This window comes from Papaver somniferum, chromosome 5 (genome assembly GCF_003573695.1).
Source record: "Papaver somniferum cultivar HN1 chromosome 5, ASM357369v1, whole genome shotgun sequence".
Classification (NCBI taxonomy): domain Eukaryota; kingdom Viridiplantae; phylum Streptophyta; class Magnoliopsida; order Ranunculales; family Papaveraceae; genus Papaver; species Papaver somniferum.
In genome coordinates, this window is record NC_039362.1 from 95629637 (window position 1) to 95650023 (window position 20387).

Consider the following 20387-nt stretch of genomic DNA (forward strand, 5'->3'; position numbering starts at 1 on the left):
CATGTTGAATAACAGAAGAACCAACATGAATAATGTGCAAACCTGAGCCATTCCAACTCGAACATGATCATTCCCCTGATATTCAGAATAAAGATTCACATTGGATAAGTTAGAAGTAATGTGTGTGTGTTGATCATGAGTCAGGTACCCAACCAGAACTAATTGAAGCAGAATTATCATTATAAACAACAAAGGCTTCGGGTTCCGGACACCAAAATTCATCATAATCATCTCCATAATACTCATAAGTAGTGTTGTGAGCTTGTCCATTGAATTTTCGTTAGAAGCATATATGTATCTGCATTCAGAAGCGGAATGACATGGTTTCCTACAAATTTGATATTCAATATAACAGTTATACTTGATAGGATGTGGTGGTGGGAAAAGTTGTTAGATCCACCAGATTTGTTATTCCATCCTCCATAGTCAAATATGGCACCATGGAAACCACTTCTAAAGCCTCCACCAGATCTATTGCCACAAAATCCAGGAGATCTATTGAATGTGCCTTTTTGAGAAAACGAGTTCCATTGAGGTGATGAAGGATAATGTGGTGCATTTGAAAATTGTTGATAATAAGCTTGAGTATTATAAATCAAATGAAAAAGATGGAGCAGTAGAATGTGATTGTTGAGTAGAGATGTATACTGAAGCGGGGGTGAGATCTACTTTAGATTCATAAGTAACTCGTGCTTCTTCAGATAATAATAGTCCTAACAACTCAAAAGAGGTGATCAAGTTATCATTCTTCAATTTTTGTGTTTTGATCGAAGTTTTGAAAGCATTGAATTCACTTGGTAATCCTTGTAGAATGTAGAAGACTAATCATCAGAAATTGCTCTATCAATTTGCATTAATTGGTGAGAGATAGATCTAGTTTTGTTAAAGTATGTCAACATAGAATCATTAGTCTTGTTCAAATGAATTAATCAGTCTTTAGTTGCATCAAACGAGATTTTGTAGTAGTATTGTAGTTGTGCTCTAGACGAATCCAAATTTCTTGAGAGAATGTATTATCAATTACATGTGAGTGAGTTTCTTCAGTACATGCAGAGAATAGCCAAGACAGAATTGTTTGATCACGATTTACCCAATAGTTATAAATTGGATTTAGAACAAATTCATTGTATGGATCTAAATATACAAATGATGTATCTTCAAAAATTCTATACCAGTAGGAGATGTTTTTCTGTAAAACTTGACAGGACATTGAAATGATCCATCAACGAAACGAAGAGATTATAACTGCGTAGAATAGGTACGATTTTTGATTTCCATAGAGAGTAATTTGTGAGTATTAATTTTGATGGTAAGATGAATGTGTTTGTCGATTTCTTCCATCGTTGATATTTAAAGAAGGATCAATTTTGAATTAGGTATATGATACCATGTAAATAACCCATAGTCCAGTGGTTAATCATGGTCTCACTAATCAAAATGATTCGTTATCTGTTTGGGAAAAGAAACTTGTCGCTTCGAGGTTGTCAAAATGTTGTGTTGTTCGAAAATGTACTAAGATGATGAATTCTTGTTTCCGATCACCATTCTCTCCCTGTATCCATATATGTTTAACTGGCATTTCTATTTTATTTTATTTTTGAAGCGATTTATAATTTCGATTTATAAAGAAAATGGCATTTCTATGCTGAGAAGTTTCAAAGAAATTTTCCAAAAACATTACCTGTTAGAGCATTGCTCGGTCGAACTCACAAGTGTTGTTATCTCAAGATTGTTGTCAAATTTAGTTGTCAAAGCTATATCTTGATTTCTTGTCTACAACTAGTTAAGTCTCGGAGTAGGATTGAAATGTAGTTGAGAAACAGAAGATCACGTCAGTCATCATTGTGTTCTACCATTTGAAGGCGAAGATCAACCGAAGCTTTTGTAGAACTTCGTCAACAAAAGGTAAGTAAAGACTGAACCACCTATATCTCAAGTTATGTTCACTTTTTTATAATCTGAGACGATGTCGCATAACTAATTAGACTAGCATGCATAGACAAGAATTTCGAGTCAAGTTTATCTTGATAATTTCTCTAAATATAATGACTAAGCTTAATGAACATTTGTTCATGCTTGATGAATTTCGGTAAAGGAAAATTTATTGTTCGGAATCAAAATCATGATTCAAGTTTTATCATTCGAAAATAACCTGGAATAGTGATATGTGCCATTGATGTTATTCGGGAATGTTTCGAATCGATTTATAGAAATATATAACTAATATAGATTCGGGTACAAGACAGTGGTATCAGTCTTACAAACTGGGAACACTGTTATATGTATGGACCCGTATTACACGTACTCGTACACGTAGCCGAGTAGCTATATATATATATATCGACTTACAAATTTGTGATACGCATATTCTTATGCACATCATATGAAAAATCTGTTTAACTCATGAACCGGATTGGTATGCATACTCATATGCAAACCATTCTTGAACTGTGGTTACAGAACCGGGGTGAGTATCCAAACCGATACGCGAACTAAAACAGTTCTGTGTTCCAGGACACCGTAGCGTTTCCAAACCGGTAGGCAAATCGATTTAGTTTTGTGAACTCTGGAACCGACGACAGTCTTAAGGTTTCCAAACCGGTACACAAACCTAAAAAATTCTGTGAACTCCGGAACTTAGAGTTGGTTTCAGAACATATTTTATTATGCTGGTAAATGATGTAATTTGGAAATTATGTGGAATAGAGGAAAGAATATTCTCCTAAGATTTGGTTCTAACGAGTTTTGACAGCGTTTGAAAAGTTTTGAACACTTCAGCCACATAGAGAAGATAAGGAAAGAAGAAAAATACGAGACTTTGGGAGAAAGAAAAAAAAATTCTAAGTGATAATCGGCATGCGGCATATATATAAGAAGGTTCGAGTCCCAGAATGGGGTATAGAGAGATTGGGGGAAGTTTTGAGCTCAGAGGTTGCAGCAAAAACTAAATAACTCGAAGAACATTTGACTCCCAAGGTCTGTCGTAGAAACTGTGGTTTATTCAACAACACAGAAAACCGTCGTTTATGTTACAGTCTTATTGTCTGTTTCTTGTGTCGTAGTCGATCTGTAAAGCCAGTACAACGTTGCAATCTCGCTCTTTTATTTTTTTTCTTCTTATATTTTCATCTTCTAAACACTTTTTGAGATATGAATTATTATTCCGAGAGTGCTTTGAGCATGATGAGATAAATCCTATCATTGGGACAACGGAGGAAGTCATATTTCACAATTGAATGTAACTATATTTGATTCTTTTGACTTTTTGCACGATTTTTAATTGATTTGTGATTTTCATCAATTCGTTGTGATTTTGTGTGATGGTGTATGCTTAGACTTAGTGCTTTTGATGTATCACGCTTATAATTATAATTAATATTTTAGAAATCTACTTTTGGCAAAGAAATAGAGTCAAAATAAAGAGTGATAATTACTAAGAATCATTATATGAACCAATTGAATTTGATTAATGGTGGAATCCTGAGTTCCAGTTTCTCCCAATATTGTTATCATCTTTACATACTTTCTGGTTTAAATTAGAATTAAGTCTAAGATCGACTCACAAGTCTGAGTGAAGGATACTTCTTTTTACCATATTACATCACATCAACTATAAATCAGAATATAGTTTTAATCAACTAAATATGACACCAAGCTTGATATATCAAACTTGTGAGTTTGACCGAGCGACACTTTAACAATTCTCGAGGGAAAAATTGCCTAGCCATACTTTGTTTTTCTTCCAAGAACCCCTTGATTGTTGTCAATTAAATAAAGTAAAGACGAAGAAAAAATCGGGAAAGAAAGAGAAGAATCATACAAGCATGCGGAGAACACAAAGATCAAATCCTTTATTTATATATGCTATAAAGACTTGTTACTGTGTACATAATAATCAAACTCGTTCAACCTATACTCATATTGTGCAGCTTGTACCCCTAAATAAGGATTAGTTCAATTGATACCCTAAGAAGTAATTGGAACATAATAGCCTCTCTTCTTGGGTATGTAGTATATACATCCCAAAAAAATGGTATCATAGCTGACGATGAAACTCTTTGACTACCAGCATACGAAAAAGATGGGGGGAATTAATGATGGAGGTTAGGAGGGAAGACAAGCATCACCAAGTAGAATCCTATATAAATCTGGCCAATCCATCCCTCCTAAATTTTGTGGGTACATAAAATATTTGGCTTGTAAAACTTATTAAACCATTTAAGGCAATAAATGTCATTGCGAGGCACCTTAATCAAATCTCCAGCTTATTCATAGAGTCAATCATTTATAAATTTATAGCGTGTTTGGATACAGAAGCATAAGCAAGAAGTGCTTCTGGACTTCTCAGAAGTACTTCTCAGAAGCTAAAAAGTGGATAAGTTAGTTTGACAACTACTTGACTTATAAGTTAAAAAGTCAAGAAACAAGTTTGGCAAATCACAAGGATAGAAGTAAAAAAATGTTCATTATTATATAATGATTATATTATAAGCTCATGGAAATTTAAAACAAAATACATCAAACATCCAAATTTAACGATAACAAGGGAAAATGATTGTGTTGTGTCCTTTGTGAAAATCTTGTGGTAAAACGACCTCTTTCTCGCAGGCCTTGCTGCCCTTGTGCCGTTCAATGGCACTGTTCGAAAGGCTCTTCTCCAATTCATTAGAATTAGCTGATGTGATCGGCCAACCAAATTCCATGCACCTTTGAAAAGGATGATGACCCCAGTTGATCATTTGGACGCTATGGATTGCATTACATACGTGCAACAATCATGACTTTCAAAGTACCTATAGCTTGATTTCTCAGAGAAACAATATACTCAATAAGAAATAACAAACTATTGAGTTGTGAATGTGCAATGTCATACAAAGAAGCTAAGGTCATGGTATAAAGAAAGGAAAATATAAGGACGTAATCAATACGGACACAACAAACCTCGTTGAATTTAGTACGAGATGTGACCACCCGATTCAGATGCAGTGCCGCGCTCCTCGGAAACTGACCAACTGTTCCTCTAGGATTTCATTTGGATAAATTCATTAATTGTTGGAGCTTACCAATAGAATAGTTGTTGAGCTTGCCTCTTGCAACCACCGTACCTAACACGCAATATACAAGCTCGCACCATAAGAGAAACATCCCTTGATTAATTACAGAGAACAACAAGGAATACAAAGTATATATGCCTCTTAGGAAGAACAATAATCAATGATTCTCATTGCTTCAAAAGGCTTACACAAGCAACAATTATAAACAGATTAATAAGCACCAGTACATACATAAAGCATCCAGATTAGCATTATAATTACCCTTCATCCCACAAAGTATGCCAGAATTAACAGCATCAGTACTATGAAATTTGACCTTGCTGTTTTTTTTGGGCAAATTAAGAAAGTGACCAGCTTCCGGACCTATATTTAATAAACCGGCCATTTTTATGGGTCTTTTATAAAATAGCCTTTATGTTAGTTTTCACTCCCGGACCCACCAAATTAGTCAAAGGCATTGATTACGTCTATCAGTCCCATTAAAATTACTATCATAACCTTACTCAAACAAATACACGATTAGGTATTCATCTCTTCACATTTCTTTCGGTTTCTCGTTGTCTCTCAAATTTTTTCATTATTTCCATCGAAACTAAGGTTAGAGATTGAAGTGATTTCGAAGAGATTTTATGAAGGTTTTGGGTGGCTAATCGTAAGGGTTTTCTTAAACAAATTCAAGTTCGCAACAAGAATGGATGAGATCAAGGCTTGCAGCAAATGGGCGATTTGCATTTGACCACCAACAAAACCTTTTTATCTCAACTGTTGTTGGTATGGTATTAATTAAACCAAATGTTAATTTGGAGATGTTTCTAAATTAAGGATTAGGGTTCTTGAGAATATATGGAAGATGAAATGTTAATTTGGGGTTTTTTTCTGTTCTTGGGAAATGGCGCAAGTACGAAAATACTCCAGTTTTGAGTTTTTTACAGTGATTCAATGGAGAATAACACTTGAGATTTTTTTGGTTTGATTTTGTTTCATCTTGTTAATTTCACATAATTAATGTTCTTCATGGTGGTTTTGTATTGATAAATCTATTCAATTTCAGTACGAGTTAATTTGTGTATTTGGTCGATTAGGGTTCTTGATAATGGTTTTTATTGGATTCAATTTGGGGAAGAATGATTTTTATTGGATTCAATTTGGGGAAGAACACGTTACAGTTTGGTGAGGAAGAGGATCAACTGGTCATGGGTTAACTAGGTAGTGACTCAGTCTCTTGGTATGCTTTTGACTAGGTCGAGTTAGATCATGAGAGGAGTAAAACGTCTTTTACCAAGGAGGCTAACTGACACGTACACATTTAACTGTCGTTACCCGTTTTTTGAAAAAAACGGGATGGAAAATGTCAATCTCGGTCACTTTACATAAACATTTAAAAAAACGGTCATTTTCTGAATTATATTATAAAAACATGGACACTTTATTAAAAAGCCCTTTTTTTTTCCTTCTTTTTAATGAACTTTGTTAACATCCACAAATTGAGGTATGTAGTTTTGTCCAGTGAAACAACAACAATAACCAAGATGAAACTTTCCAACAAGCAACGTGGCGAGTATGCTTTGATTTGAGGAAACAATTTATAGTTTGATAGATGTATGGTAGGATTTCTTAATTTAATTGAAGGGTTTCAAATTTGTGCAGTAATCTAAAATCAATTGGTATTCATGTGCAGACAATTAAATCCATTATAGATCTGATTTTGAATCATTAGTATGACACCCTAGATTAAATTACACAAGAGTATTACATAAGAAAAAAATAGAAAAAAAAAACAGTAAAGAGAAGAGAAAAATCAAGATTCACATACCTTATAATCGACTATAACCCATCAATCGCAAGCCATCAGTGATCTTGGGGTGCAATAATTAGTATGATATGTGAAATTGTGAAAGCTCAGGAGCTGGATGGTACGGATGACGACGATGAGAAAAGAGAAAACCACCACGACACCAATGAGATTTCTGAAGTTGCATCATACAGTAATTAAAAGAATGATCGGTTTTCGCCACCCCTAAGAAAAACAAGCAGAGCAGAGAGTATGATGCAACTTCAGAAATCGAGATTTTTTGCTCCATTTAGAAGCTGCTTCTTTGCTTCTATAAGTTGATTAAAAATGAACCATTCATTCTAACTTTCGACTTATCGACTTTCGGAAGTCAATAAGTTACTTATGTTTTCCTATCCAAACAGGCTATTAGCCAGTCCTTGTGAAACATCTCTCTGCTTGAAAAGGGTTTGATGGCTTTTACTTTTCTGCCTTGTAGCTGAAGAAGGTTTCTTTCGCCGAAGCACCAAACACCTTTTCTATGAATAAGACAGTATGACACAAACCATTCTAGGCTTATCTATAACATACTCTGAGTTTCCTCACTTTGGTACTCTTGAATTGATTGATACGGCATGAGAACAATGTTATCATTGTTATATGTAGTTGTTGAATCCTTTGAACAATAAAAATATTTTAACCATCATCACTTTATCTTGACAACCAATTTTCAGAACGATACTTATGTATGAGCGTATAAATATCGGCAATATTATGAAGATAAGGTTCACAAACACGGAAGTAAGTATTACCACCGATACTGAAAATGATAACATAGTTGTTCTAGTACATTTACCATTTCAAATATTAAATTGATAATAAATAAATGATGGAAATGAATTGTCATTCTTACCTCCAACACTTCCTATACCTCCTTCACTTCCCATAAACTATTCAGGCTTGTTTTGGAGTCCGAACATCCACCCAGGGTTATGCAAAGCTCGACTAAAATTGCAGACCCTGGTCATATGTTAGTGCTAGTTCTAAATATTAAAACGGTTCTAAAAAAACAAATGATGTCACTGAGCTAGCATTTAGAAATAGACGTTGACCTGCTCAAGCTCATCATAATGGTCATGGAACACGTCCTCTATGTTTGCTTCCTTTTTCTCTTCCATTTTCTAAAAATAACGATTTAAAAACTCTTCAATCTTGATACTCTCATTCCACAAGCTTTTATTTTTCTATAATATGGGCATCCTTCTTTTTCACTTAAGTATAATTTAAGTCATTCTTGCTATTTTCCTTTCCGCCTCCCATTTTGATTGGTTACAAATAATTCTCGTCACATGTACATATCTAAAGTTTGCATATTCTATATTTCGCATATACCTAAAAATGAATTGTTTGTACTGAAAATAACTTTCGGCACAAAAAACGATTGATTTGATGATGAAAAAGTAAAATAGGGTTGAAAAATAATTAAAAAAATAATAAAGGATATAATAATTTAATGTGGTTCGCGAGTTATGCCTACATCCACCGATGAATCCTCATATGGGAGAAGTTTTATTGATTTAAGATTTATATTGGTTTTTTTCCGGGTAAGAAAGCATAGATTAAGTTTTTCATCCTCAAAAATATATATCGCCTTAAGGTAAGGCTGTCAATGGCACTTATCGTAATGGATAGTGGCTCAGCCGCTTCCGTTAAAATTCAATTTTGATTCTGTTACATTGCAGTTATCGGATATCAGATAAATATCCGATAATTTCGTTTATCAAACTCATTTTCCACAACTCATACGACCATCTTCTACATAACCTTTTTTTTATTGCAATCAGCACCACCATTAATCATCCTTGCCATTAATTAACCACAACACGCAACAACAGAACCATGATCTGATTCCAACACAAACCCATTAAATTTCTTTCTTGCCTTCTTATTAGTCATTTATCACCAGTTTTTCAGAAATCAAAACCTTTTATTTTCTTGGCTCAATTTGTTGTTGTAAAAATCAAATTGGATACAAACCCAGCTCTAATTTCTTATCAACCTCGTCATATATTCATCAATCTATGAAACCCCTATGAACATCAACGAACAGTAGCTTCTTCTTCTTCTCTCATCCAAAATCAACATCATAAATTAAAACTTTGTGTTTCAGATCCAAAATCTCCACCAAATCATATCTCTATACCTAATTCATATATCTAAAATAATATTCATCACAATCTCTCTACCAAATCGATTCGATTCTGAAACCTTAGTTTTCCAATACCTACACTACTGATTGAGATTAGGCTAAAGAAGAGATGACGAGATTCTGAGACGATTCAGAAGAGATACATGAAAATGAAGAAGATTCAGAAGAATAATGAGTGAGAGCTTCGATAAGAATGAATGATAAATAAGAAATGGAATGGGCTCGAGTGTTTCTCTGATATGTGAAGGGGGTATATGGATTTTGGTACCTGTAGACCACACGTTTTCGGATATTAGGCTAATGGAAACTGCCTAAATCGGTACTGTTACGTTAACACAAAAAGTTCCTATAATATATCCGGTTCCGATATCCGATAACCGTTATGTCAGAAGTTAACCTAACGGAATTCGGATATTCGGAAACAACTATCAAATATCGGATATCCATTGACAACCCTACCTTAGGGTCTAGATCTCATGTATTTATATAGTTTATGTTAGACTCTAATTCTGAGATAACTCCATATGCAAGTAGATCGGGAAGTAAGATGTCTGGAACCTTCTTTTGGGTGTCAGCGTAAATGAAAACGGGCTTGCGAGCTTGACTAGCGTGCTTTGCGGCTGTTTTTATAGAGGGCACAAACATCACCCCCTCTTAACCTCCAACTTTTTGTGGGGTTAACAATTTCGTTTTGCTTTTACATTGAATGCCAATGACATAATTCACCCTCAAGCATGAGTTATTATCACATAAACATTACAAAGACGCTCCCAACTGCGAAAACCTGCAATGAACGTTCTCACGTGCTAGGCAAGACTTTTTTTTCCTAGTAGTAGAAATGTGATTCTCGAGAGCTAGTCGATACTTGGGTGGATATAATGTCCATGCGGTTGTGGTAAGGCTTATGCTTGCATCATAGCAAGTCTTTACTGCTCGCTGCTTGGGCATGAGGGAATGTTGCTTGTGTTAAGTACGAGTCTTTGATCCAACATCAGGTGTTTAGGATCATGGTTGAGATGAGACTTTGTGATTGTATAGATGCAAGTCTTTATACCAGCGTGCAAGGCGAGATTTTATGTTTGCGATAACAGCAAGATGAAAATGCGGGGGGTCTAACAACCACATCCAACAATTTATTTGGCAATCTGAGAGGACTTACTCCAATACACTTTATAGAGAATCAACTGGACAATCAGACTCAATCTAGAATAAAGTATATCAAAGAGTTTAATATCTCTAACTCTTAATTCAATCCGCAATCAGCAAATAGAAATCTGCGAGCCCGATTGAATATAAGAGGAATTACTTAAACGGTACCAAAGACCAATTTTCAAGTGTCAATCAATGTAAATCAACAACCAAAGGTTGGATATTCTAATTGATTGATCTTAACGCACAACCTTTGATATTTCAATTATATAACAAAATATAATGCGGAAAAGAAATAACAAAGACACCATAATTTTGTTAACGAGGAAACCGCAAATGCAGAAAAATACCAGAACCTAGTCCAGATTGAACACCACATTGTATTAAGCCGCTACAGACACTAGCCTACTACCAATTAACTTCGGACTGGACTGTAGTTGAACCCTAATCAATCTCACACTGATTCAAGGTACAATTGCGCTCCTTACGTCTCTGATCCCAGCAGGATACTACGCACTTGATTCCCTTAACTGATCTCACCCACAACTAAGAGTTGCTAAGACCCAAAGTCGAAGACTTGATAAACAAATCTGTCTCACACAGAAAAGTGTATAGGATTGAATAAATTTGAATCCCACAGAAATACCCAAGAGTTTTTGTTTCGTCTTTTGATAAATCAAGGTGAACAGGAACCAATTGATAAACCAGACTTATATTCCTGAAGAACAACCTAGTATTATCAATCACCTCACAATAAACTTAATCGACTAGCGAAACAAGTTATTGTGGAATCACAAACGATGAGACGAAGGTGTTTGTGATTACTTTTCTATCTTTCATATTGGAGATATAAATCTCAATCCAATTTTACAATTGCACTCAATCACGATAGAAACAGGAAGATCAGATCGGGCAACTACAAAGAGAATAGTTGGGTCTGGCTTCACAATCCCAATGAAGTCTTCAAGTCGTTAACCTACAGGGTCTCGAGAAGAAACCTAAGGTTAAAGGAGAATCGACTCTAGTTATGCAACTAGTAGCACACAGGAGGTGTGGGGATTAGGTTTCCCAGTTACTAGAGTTCTCCTTTATATAGTTTTCAAATCAGGGTTTGCAATCCAAGTTACCTTAGTAAAAAAGCATTCAATATACACCGTTAGATGAAAAACCTGATTCAACCAATCTAATATCTTTCAAATGTTAGATCGGACTTAGCTTGTTACACACAAATGAAATGTACCCTCATTTAGGTTTATGTAACCGTACCCAAACGTGTACACCATGTTGGTTCACAAATAGTTAACCGAGGTTAGTGGTAGGCTTCTAAAAGGTCCTACAAATTATAACCGCAAGTGCACGGTGTCGATGTGTAGAACAATGCAAATACGGGTCGATCCACAGAGACAAGGTGTGTGTGAGTTGAAGTTTCCTAGATAGTTATGAGCTAGTGACAGTGAAGCAAATGGACAAAGGCAATGAGCCTAAGGCAGTGAAGTAAAGAGCCAAAGAAACAAAGTAAAACAGTTGCAGTGAGGCAGTGAGGGAAAGAAACAGTGACTTTAGGCTTAATCACTAAGGCTTTTGATTCCACTTCTAACCTATGCTAAGTCAATTTTCAATGCTAACTCATGTTCTTGCCCCTTGTTTAGATATTAGTGAGATTCTAGCCTCGGCTAACTATCTAGATAGCAGTGGAGGTTCGAGCCTGCTGCTTATCAAAGAGGTGGTTTTAAGAGAAGGATTTAGGGTCACTAAGTTAAGTCTAGTCCTTGTAGTAATTGGGGCTCTCACACTGCAACTACCCGCAGATAAGCCACTTAGATGATTAAACCTTCCTAAAGGATAATCTAATTACAGCTAAAATGTTCTTCCATAGCACTAACTGTCTGATTAGAGCACAACTAGTCTAAGGTTTGAACAATAAACATTAATCATGAGCTGCAGCACCATCAATCACAGGGTTATCCTATCTACAATGTATGCTTGACATACAATGTGAGAGCAATGTGATGAAATGCTTAAATTATAACTGTCCTACACAGTTTCAGAACACAAGAACATTGTCTACACATTAACCAACTAGCATGAGCATGGAAGCTTCATCTCAACCTTAGCAAGTGATAAATTAAAACATGATGAATATGTGAAAATAAAACTGAATTTGAAAGTGAAGCAAAAACAGAACATGAACAATTGAGTAACTGGCTAGTCCAGTCCTCTTGGTGGTGCACTGGCTAGTCCAGGCATCCTTACAACACACCCCCACATCCCATATTTATACCCAAATTAATCAATTAGGGTTTACAGAGAAAATCCCCAAATCAAACAGTTGAAATTAGGGTTTTTACAAAAAGCAAAATTGACATACCTAACTCTCTGAAATCACTCAATCTTCTTCGACCCATGCCTTTATTCCTTCTCCTGCGTCTACCCATGCTCTAATTACAACTCTATTTCAACCTATTCTACCAATTTCACATCTAGGGTTCATGAGATTGGTGAGGCGTGAAATTGGTGGAATAGAAGTCTATAGAGTTGGTGAAAGTGGTAGTGATGATGGGTTTTAGGGTTGGTGTGTTATGATGAAGGATGGTGGTGGTTGAGAGGCTGCAGACGGAGTTGGTAGTATTGGAAGCGACAGCATGGGAGGGAATGGGTGAAGAAGATGGAAGAAGAAAGTTTGGATCGATAGTTTTAGGGTTAAGGCATGTTTGGCTAATGGGTATAGAATGGGGTATTAGGGTGTTGAGCGGTTTCATCAAGTCTCGATGATTCGCAAAGCTGAGCCGTGGGATGGGGAAATGATAGATTGATCTAACGGCTACAAGTGAAGAGACTGGTATCGACCGTCGGATTTCTGATACAACTAAACTGACGGCTCAAGATGGAGTTAGGTGCTGTAGTGTTAGACAGGAGCTTCAGACTTTGATGTACTGGCGATGCTGCGACCGTAGGATGCTGAGATGATCCAATATGACGGCTAGAAAGGGAAACGGGTATGGATATATGAAATGGATTTGGGTGAGGGTTTTGGGCCTTGGGTATGCCAAGCCCATATCTTTTTTAAGAACAATTCTTCCTCTTCGAGCCCACTTCTAGCCTTTTGGTCTTGTGCACAACATTCTTCGCGGCTTCCTTGTGTAATTCCTCCCGGCTTTTCACCGCTTTTCTGCTCTTTTCCGCTCCGCAACTCATCTAGTCTTTATTTATCACCTAAAAATGCAAAATTAATTAATAAAAATATTTATTCTTGAAAACAAGGAAAATACAGAATATGGGATAAAATGTAGAATTAACGCACAAAAGATGAGTTAAATGCCAAGAAAAATATATATAAATATGCACTTTTTAGCACTCATCAGTTAGCCATATGATAACTCTCGTATCAACCTTATTAATCTTAACCATAACTAGTTCAAATGTCTCAAATGAAACTAGTTAAAGAGTTTTTCAATTGCTATATTATCATGGATTTATACAAGAACACAATTGAAGCAAAATCGGTTTGATTCACTCGAATCGATACATGAACATTATATCCACGGTTTGCAAAGTTTGCATTCCTTATTGATCAATGTTTTAGGTTCATGTACAACCGATTTTAGAAAGTAACCTACTTAAGTATGCGTACGGGTATGCGTACTTAAATAACCGGATTTGAGTTTGTTTTAGTTTTCAAACTCAGCAGAAATTCACGGACGTGAACTTTCCGCCAGTATGCATATGGGTACGCGCAGTTTAGGTAACCGGATGAGTTTGGTTTTGGTTTTCAAACTCAGCAGAAATTCACGGACATGAACTTCCGCCAGTATGCGTACGGGTACGCATACTTACCCAGTCTCCTACAACCTTTGTATATACACACAAGTATGCATACTTTAGGCTCCCGGTTTTGGACTTATACACTAGTATGCGAACACACTATGTTTATATCCAAAAATGGTTACAAGATTCCAAACTCTTTATTTCAATCATTGAAACATTCTTCTATAATGACAATAGCTGTTTTCACACACTATTAGCATCAAAGCAATTTTCAAGATATTGAATAATCATTATCGAAACATTCCAAGTCTTACACCAAATGATTGTATCACACAAACCATTTAAGATGTTACTCGGTAATTTTCTTATGATATAAGATGAACATGGTCGAAGCGAAAGCTTACCAACACATATTTCGAGAAATATGTAAGCGAGATATACTCAACTCGAAATCTCAAATGTGTATAGAGAAAATTATATTGTAACACGACTTATGTCTCAATATAAGAGATAGAGTAGAAATAGACTTTCTAAGTGATAGATGAGTTTAAGTTTCCACATACCTTTTTTCGATGAAGTTCCACAAGCTCTCCTTAATAGTTATTCGTCTTCAAGTGATAAGCGTCGTGAAGTCTAAGCTCAAATACACAAACTATATCCTAGTCCGAGACATCTATAAATAGGCTAGAAATCAAGACTTATAGTTTTGATCACTAACATTGACAAACATGATTGAGATAGAAACGCATGCGAGTTCGACCGAGCAGTGCTCTAACACAAGACATAAGTACTCATGTTCAAGATAAGGCTTTAGGTGCTTGCGATGTCATGCAAGGATAACTTGATGGGTCTAAGCAATACTCATCCACAATGTCAATGGATCATGTTTCCGACGAACCTAAGAGGAAACAACTCCAACGAACATTTGAAATTGATCATCCATGAAACACTTTAAGTGAACTTTGCTACCCATGAACTTGGAACTCAATTATATTTCTTCTCCAAGTACAATTTTTTTTTCAAACACATGATTTTTTGCCTCCATGTTGTAGGAAATTCAAAGATGAATCCGACGAGCCAAGAATCAACTCAAATCATACGAGAAGCTTGACGAAATAACATTTTCACTAATCGAGCATCGTGGCAATGATGTGGCAGCGATGATAGTGCACATGTTTTCTGATGTGGCACATGTTTTCTGATGTGGCAACTATTAAAACAATTTTGTTAGATATTAATGTTGACGCCACAAATAACTAGACGCTAGCATGATAGATAAATCGAAGCTAACGTGGTAGATGATTGGAAGCTGACGTTGCAGATCACTGGAAAAACGATGTGGCAGCAGGGGGACTGCTACATCAGTGATAATGGGGTAGACCGGTTTGTTATGGGTTGGACCATTGTGGTATGGGTTGGATCGAGCCGTATGCCTTGAACCTGCTGCTGGACTGGTTTGACCAATTTGGATTGGTGAAATGGCACTGGCAGATAATAAAAACCTAGTTAAACCGGTTCAGTGAACCGGAAACTGGATGTGAGGCTTGACGAATCGTGTGGATCAGATTTAATATATATGAGTCATATAACATATTCTATTGTTTGGTTGAACATGAAATTTTGGCAACGCTTTCTGCAATATTTATATCTGCTACCATTTCGGTAAACTTCGTCACTCATTATGCTACTCTTTCCGCTACGCTTTCTACTATTGTTTTAGGACGCTTTCTGCTACTGTTTCGTGATGCTTTCTTATGAACCCTAAAAAAATATTCTTAATTTGCATGGAATCTCGTGCATGATATCTAATTTTTTTGTCATAATTTTCTTACTGAAAAATACGGTTGTTTTAGACGAATCCCATTATTTGACGCCAATGTTTGCAAAAGAAAAACTTTTGGCACTAAACACAATTGACTTGATGACGATAGAGTAAAATAGGATTAGAAAAACGTATTAAAAAATAAGAATTTAACGTGGTTCAGCGATTATGCTTACATCCACTGACGAATCCCCATAGGGAGTGTAGTTTTATTGATATAAAAATTACAATGATTTTTCTCCGAGTTAGAAAGCATATAATAAGTTTTTCAGCCTCTAAAAATCTATCTCCTTAGGGCTTAGATCTCATGTATTTTATTTAGTTTATGTTAGACCATAATTTTGAGATAACTTCATATGCAAGCAGCTTGGGAAGCAAGATGCATGGAAACTTCTGGAACCTTCTTTTGGTATCAGCGGAAGTAAATACGGGCTTGCAAGGCTTGACTAGGGGGATTTGCGGCTGTTTTATAGAGGGTAAAAACATGAATCCAAATGAAACTAAAAACTAAATCTAGAAATTGATAGAGAAGAAACAAACTTATCAAAATCCTTGAAACAGAAAAACATATTTATAGTTATCCACCAACAATCGAGTAAAACTTGAAAATTTTGAGTCATATGGTTGCTAGGTTTCATGAAATAAAAAGGCCATCAAGAATATAGTCGGGCTCTATATATAACAAGAAAGGGAGGACTCGTACACCTGACGGAACTCAGATCACCCCACCTCTTAATTTGACTGAATTAATTTGTTATGGATCGTTATACATGCATAGGGCATACACCAATACTGATTACTTGTCTAATTTTCTTCAAACTCATGTTATTTCTTATAACCACTCGTTTGGGGGTGACGCTTGATGCTTTTTATTCTCTGTTTTTTCCTGCTTTTAGATGATTCTTTTTGGAAAAAAATATTGTATAACATGAAATTATGAGAGAAATTCGTAGAGAAAATATGGAGAAGGTGGAGAAATAAATCCAAAGAAGGTGTGATTAAAATAAGAGAAATAAGGGAATTTTATTGGGATAGAGAACCGACCATGGGTGATGGAGATTAGAATACTAGCAAAAGAAACTATGTCAAGCGGCATGGTCTATATCACCAGCGACATAGTCTATATTGCCAGTAAGGCATTATCTTGGGCTAAAAGAATGAAGCACTCACGTATTCAAATTGAAGCAGATGCTAAATTAGTTATCGACTCCGTTAATGGGAATGTTTTACTCATACAATGGGAGAATAGGAACTTAATAAAAGATATTAAGCATCTAATCTCTAGTTGTTCTTTTTGCGAATTTATTTATGTAAGTCGAGATGACAATCAGGTTGCTGATGCCATTTCTAAGAATGTTAGGCAAACATCATTACCTATTGAAAACTTTGGAAACTTTAATCCAGATATTTGTGGTCTTTTGAAAAAGGACCCTAACTTCAGCTGATACTTAATAAATCTTCATTTATCAAAAAAAAAATCTATATATATCGCTAGCAATAGAATCTTAGTCGCTAGTGATATAGACTATATCGGTCGACGAAACTTCAGCCACTTCCATAATGGTGCACCGGTGGCATGGAAATTCCAAAATTTTGGAGATTACCATAAGAGTCGGCCTAATGCACCTATGTAACTCTATGAGAATGGCGAAACAAATGATAATTCAAGGAGGAGTTTTAATTGCTTAAAAACTCATCTTCCCTTAAAAATACTATCATTCTTGTTTTATTCTTTTTAAGTTCTAACTAGAAATTATTAGACTTTTTTTTTCTTTTTCCTTCTTATTCTTTTCTTTCCATAATACATCAACACTAATTCAAAGACGTGTCAAAAAGATATTTATCATCTTCTTTTTTCCTCTTTAGCCATTGAGATTAATTTTTTTTTTAATCTTTCTCACATAAATAGGATTTTAAGAATAGAGTTTTCCAAATTTTTTGTTTGGAAAATTACTAAACCTTTGAGTCAAAGCATATATTCGTAAAACTCGATCAAGTCAGAGGATTTTCTCACAAAAATATCATCTCAATGATATTGGAGATCTCATCTCACTCCACAGTCAAGACCGAGAAAATTTATGAGATCTAGGTTGTCTTAGCCAAGATCGGCGATATTACCCCTAATGACCACTGTGTCTAAGCTATTAAGAACATGTGAAGAATACTAAAAATAACAAAACCAGAAAACTCATGACTTAATTAAAACATTATCAGGCATACACACACATGTGTATAATTGCCTCGTTAAAATTTTGACACATAAACCTCCGCGGGACAAAGCCTTGGCAGGGGAATAAGAATCTAATGCGATAAGTCCAGTGAATGCGCCTCTGGTGGTGACGCTCGGCTTAATTAGAACTTCAATCAAATCTTGGATTGAAAATCTTTGAGTCGAAATTTTTCAATTTTGATGTACAAATTCCCGAATACCTGAAATTGGAATACTTTCATAAAGAAATTTACTAGTTAATAAAGTTTTTTTTTTCTTTTTGTATGATACATGCGGTATTGATAATATTGTCTCTGAATAATAATCTTGATTGATTTGCATTATATATTCAACATGTCAAGAACTTGTGCCATGTAATGCCCGCTACTCTAGATGATTTGTGGAAGTAGTTTTGATCATACCTTATGCAGATCAGAAAAATATCCAAATTTCTAGAAGATATTCATATTGATTTGGTATATTAGATTGACCATGTCAAGATGAGCTTCCCCGAAATAACTGAACATATACTACCTCCGTTTCTGAAAGAGAGATACTTTCACTTTTTAATTTTAGCCTAAAAATAGGCCAAATTGATAAAGTGAAAGTATCACTTTTTCAGAAACAGAGGGAGTATCATTTTTTGGATCCTGGATAGTCCACCTCTAGCTCTGTCGTTGTTCAGAGCAAATGTTGTCGGGGTGTTGGTAAGTTAATTGTTAAAATAATTTGGATATTAAAAATAAAATTAAAGAAAATTATACTGACATGATCAATATTTATATCTCAAAACTTTAAGAAAATCGATTCTCTAAAAAAAATACAATTATAATGCACCTTATTTATAATGATTTAGTAACGGCTAAGATGATTCTCTCTTTTCTCTCTCTTCTCAAAAATTAGAGAAAAACCCATCAACTTCTTCTTCTTTTTTGCTCAGATTTAGTCCTTTAGGGGCTAGATCTGAGCAAGGATTTCTTGTTTTTTAGTTATTTTTATTGTTTTCAATAATTTCTTCGTTATTAGAGCGATTTTTATCTTCGTTATTTGGGCGATTATATCTACTCTTTTATAGTGTTTTTTCCTAACGATTTGTTCGTGTTTGGTTTTCTTGATAAAAGGACATCGACGATTCAGCAAGGGCAAAGATCAATTTCTTCTTCATCAGAAAAATAGATCTTGGGTTCGGGTTAGTTGCACATGAAGAATTTTGGGCATATCACTCCTCTGTCATAGGAGCATCTCTTTTCCAAGTAGAAAAAAATCTATCAAAATGGTCGAATTATAATTTCGTATACCATTCCTTCTCCAATCTCATAGTACAAGATTTGGGTGCTATCGTGATAGATCGCTCTTTCTCTTCGCGATTTATTTACGTTTTTGTATATTTCTTTGTATTTGTTTCATGTTATGATCTACTTGTTTCTCTTTAAAACCATCATGTAAACATTTCTTGTGGAATGAAATACTTGTGGTTTGATGATAAAAAAAAAAGTAACAGCTAAGATGCATATAAAACTATTTTCCAGCACCAGGAAATGATTTTTCAAATTTCCATTTGACCATTTTAATATGGGTTTTTCTTTTACTCGCACACTATTTGAACGTTTTTATCTAGCAAGCGTCACAATCAGTCATTATACACATAAATGGTTGTGATGGTATTTGTTAAAACACTTGATAAGTAAAATACTTGTCTAAATTAAGTGAACAAATTATATCGTTCATATTTCCAATGATTAGATGATGTTGTTAGATCAAATTTACATTAAATAAATGGACTAAATATCGTTAATACTTTCCAACGATCAGGTGATGCGGTTAGATCAAAAATGCATGATTGGGAGGTCAAAAAATACTACTAGATAAAAAAAACGTGCATTCTTACTACTAGATCAAAAACTTGTGTTTTTATTATTTTCGCGGTCGCAATTGCGCAGCTGGATATATGGGTTTTCTAAATCAACATACTTCATGTCCTAATTTTAGACATTGAATTAGAAATTCATGGTTCGTTTTCATAAGCAGGGAGAAAATTCATATCATACCTTATTCATTAAGCTAATATGGTACTCCGGTAGGTTTTTTATCAGATTTATGGCTTTGTTGTAGTAGAATTTGAGTATGAACATCACAGATTTATGAAGAAAGTGTGAGGAATTCATATCATACCTTATTCATTAGTCTAGGAAGCCCGAAAGTTCAACGTCCAAGTCTCTTTCACAGGACTTTCTGAGGAAAAAGTTAAAAAGAATAAAGAAATGGACAAGGTTAATTAATTTCAAAATGTTTGTAGCTAACTGAGCGCTGACGTACTCGAGGGCATGTGCTTTAAGTATTCTAGATGAGATTCCCAAACTAAAATATCATAATTAATTTGATTATTAAAGTCATAGTATAAGAGAATC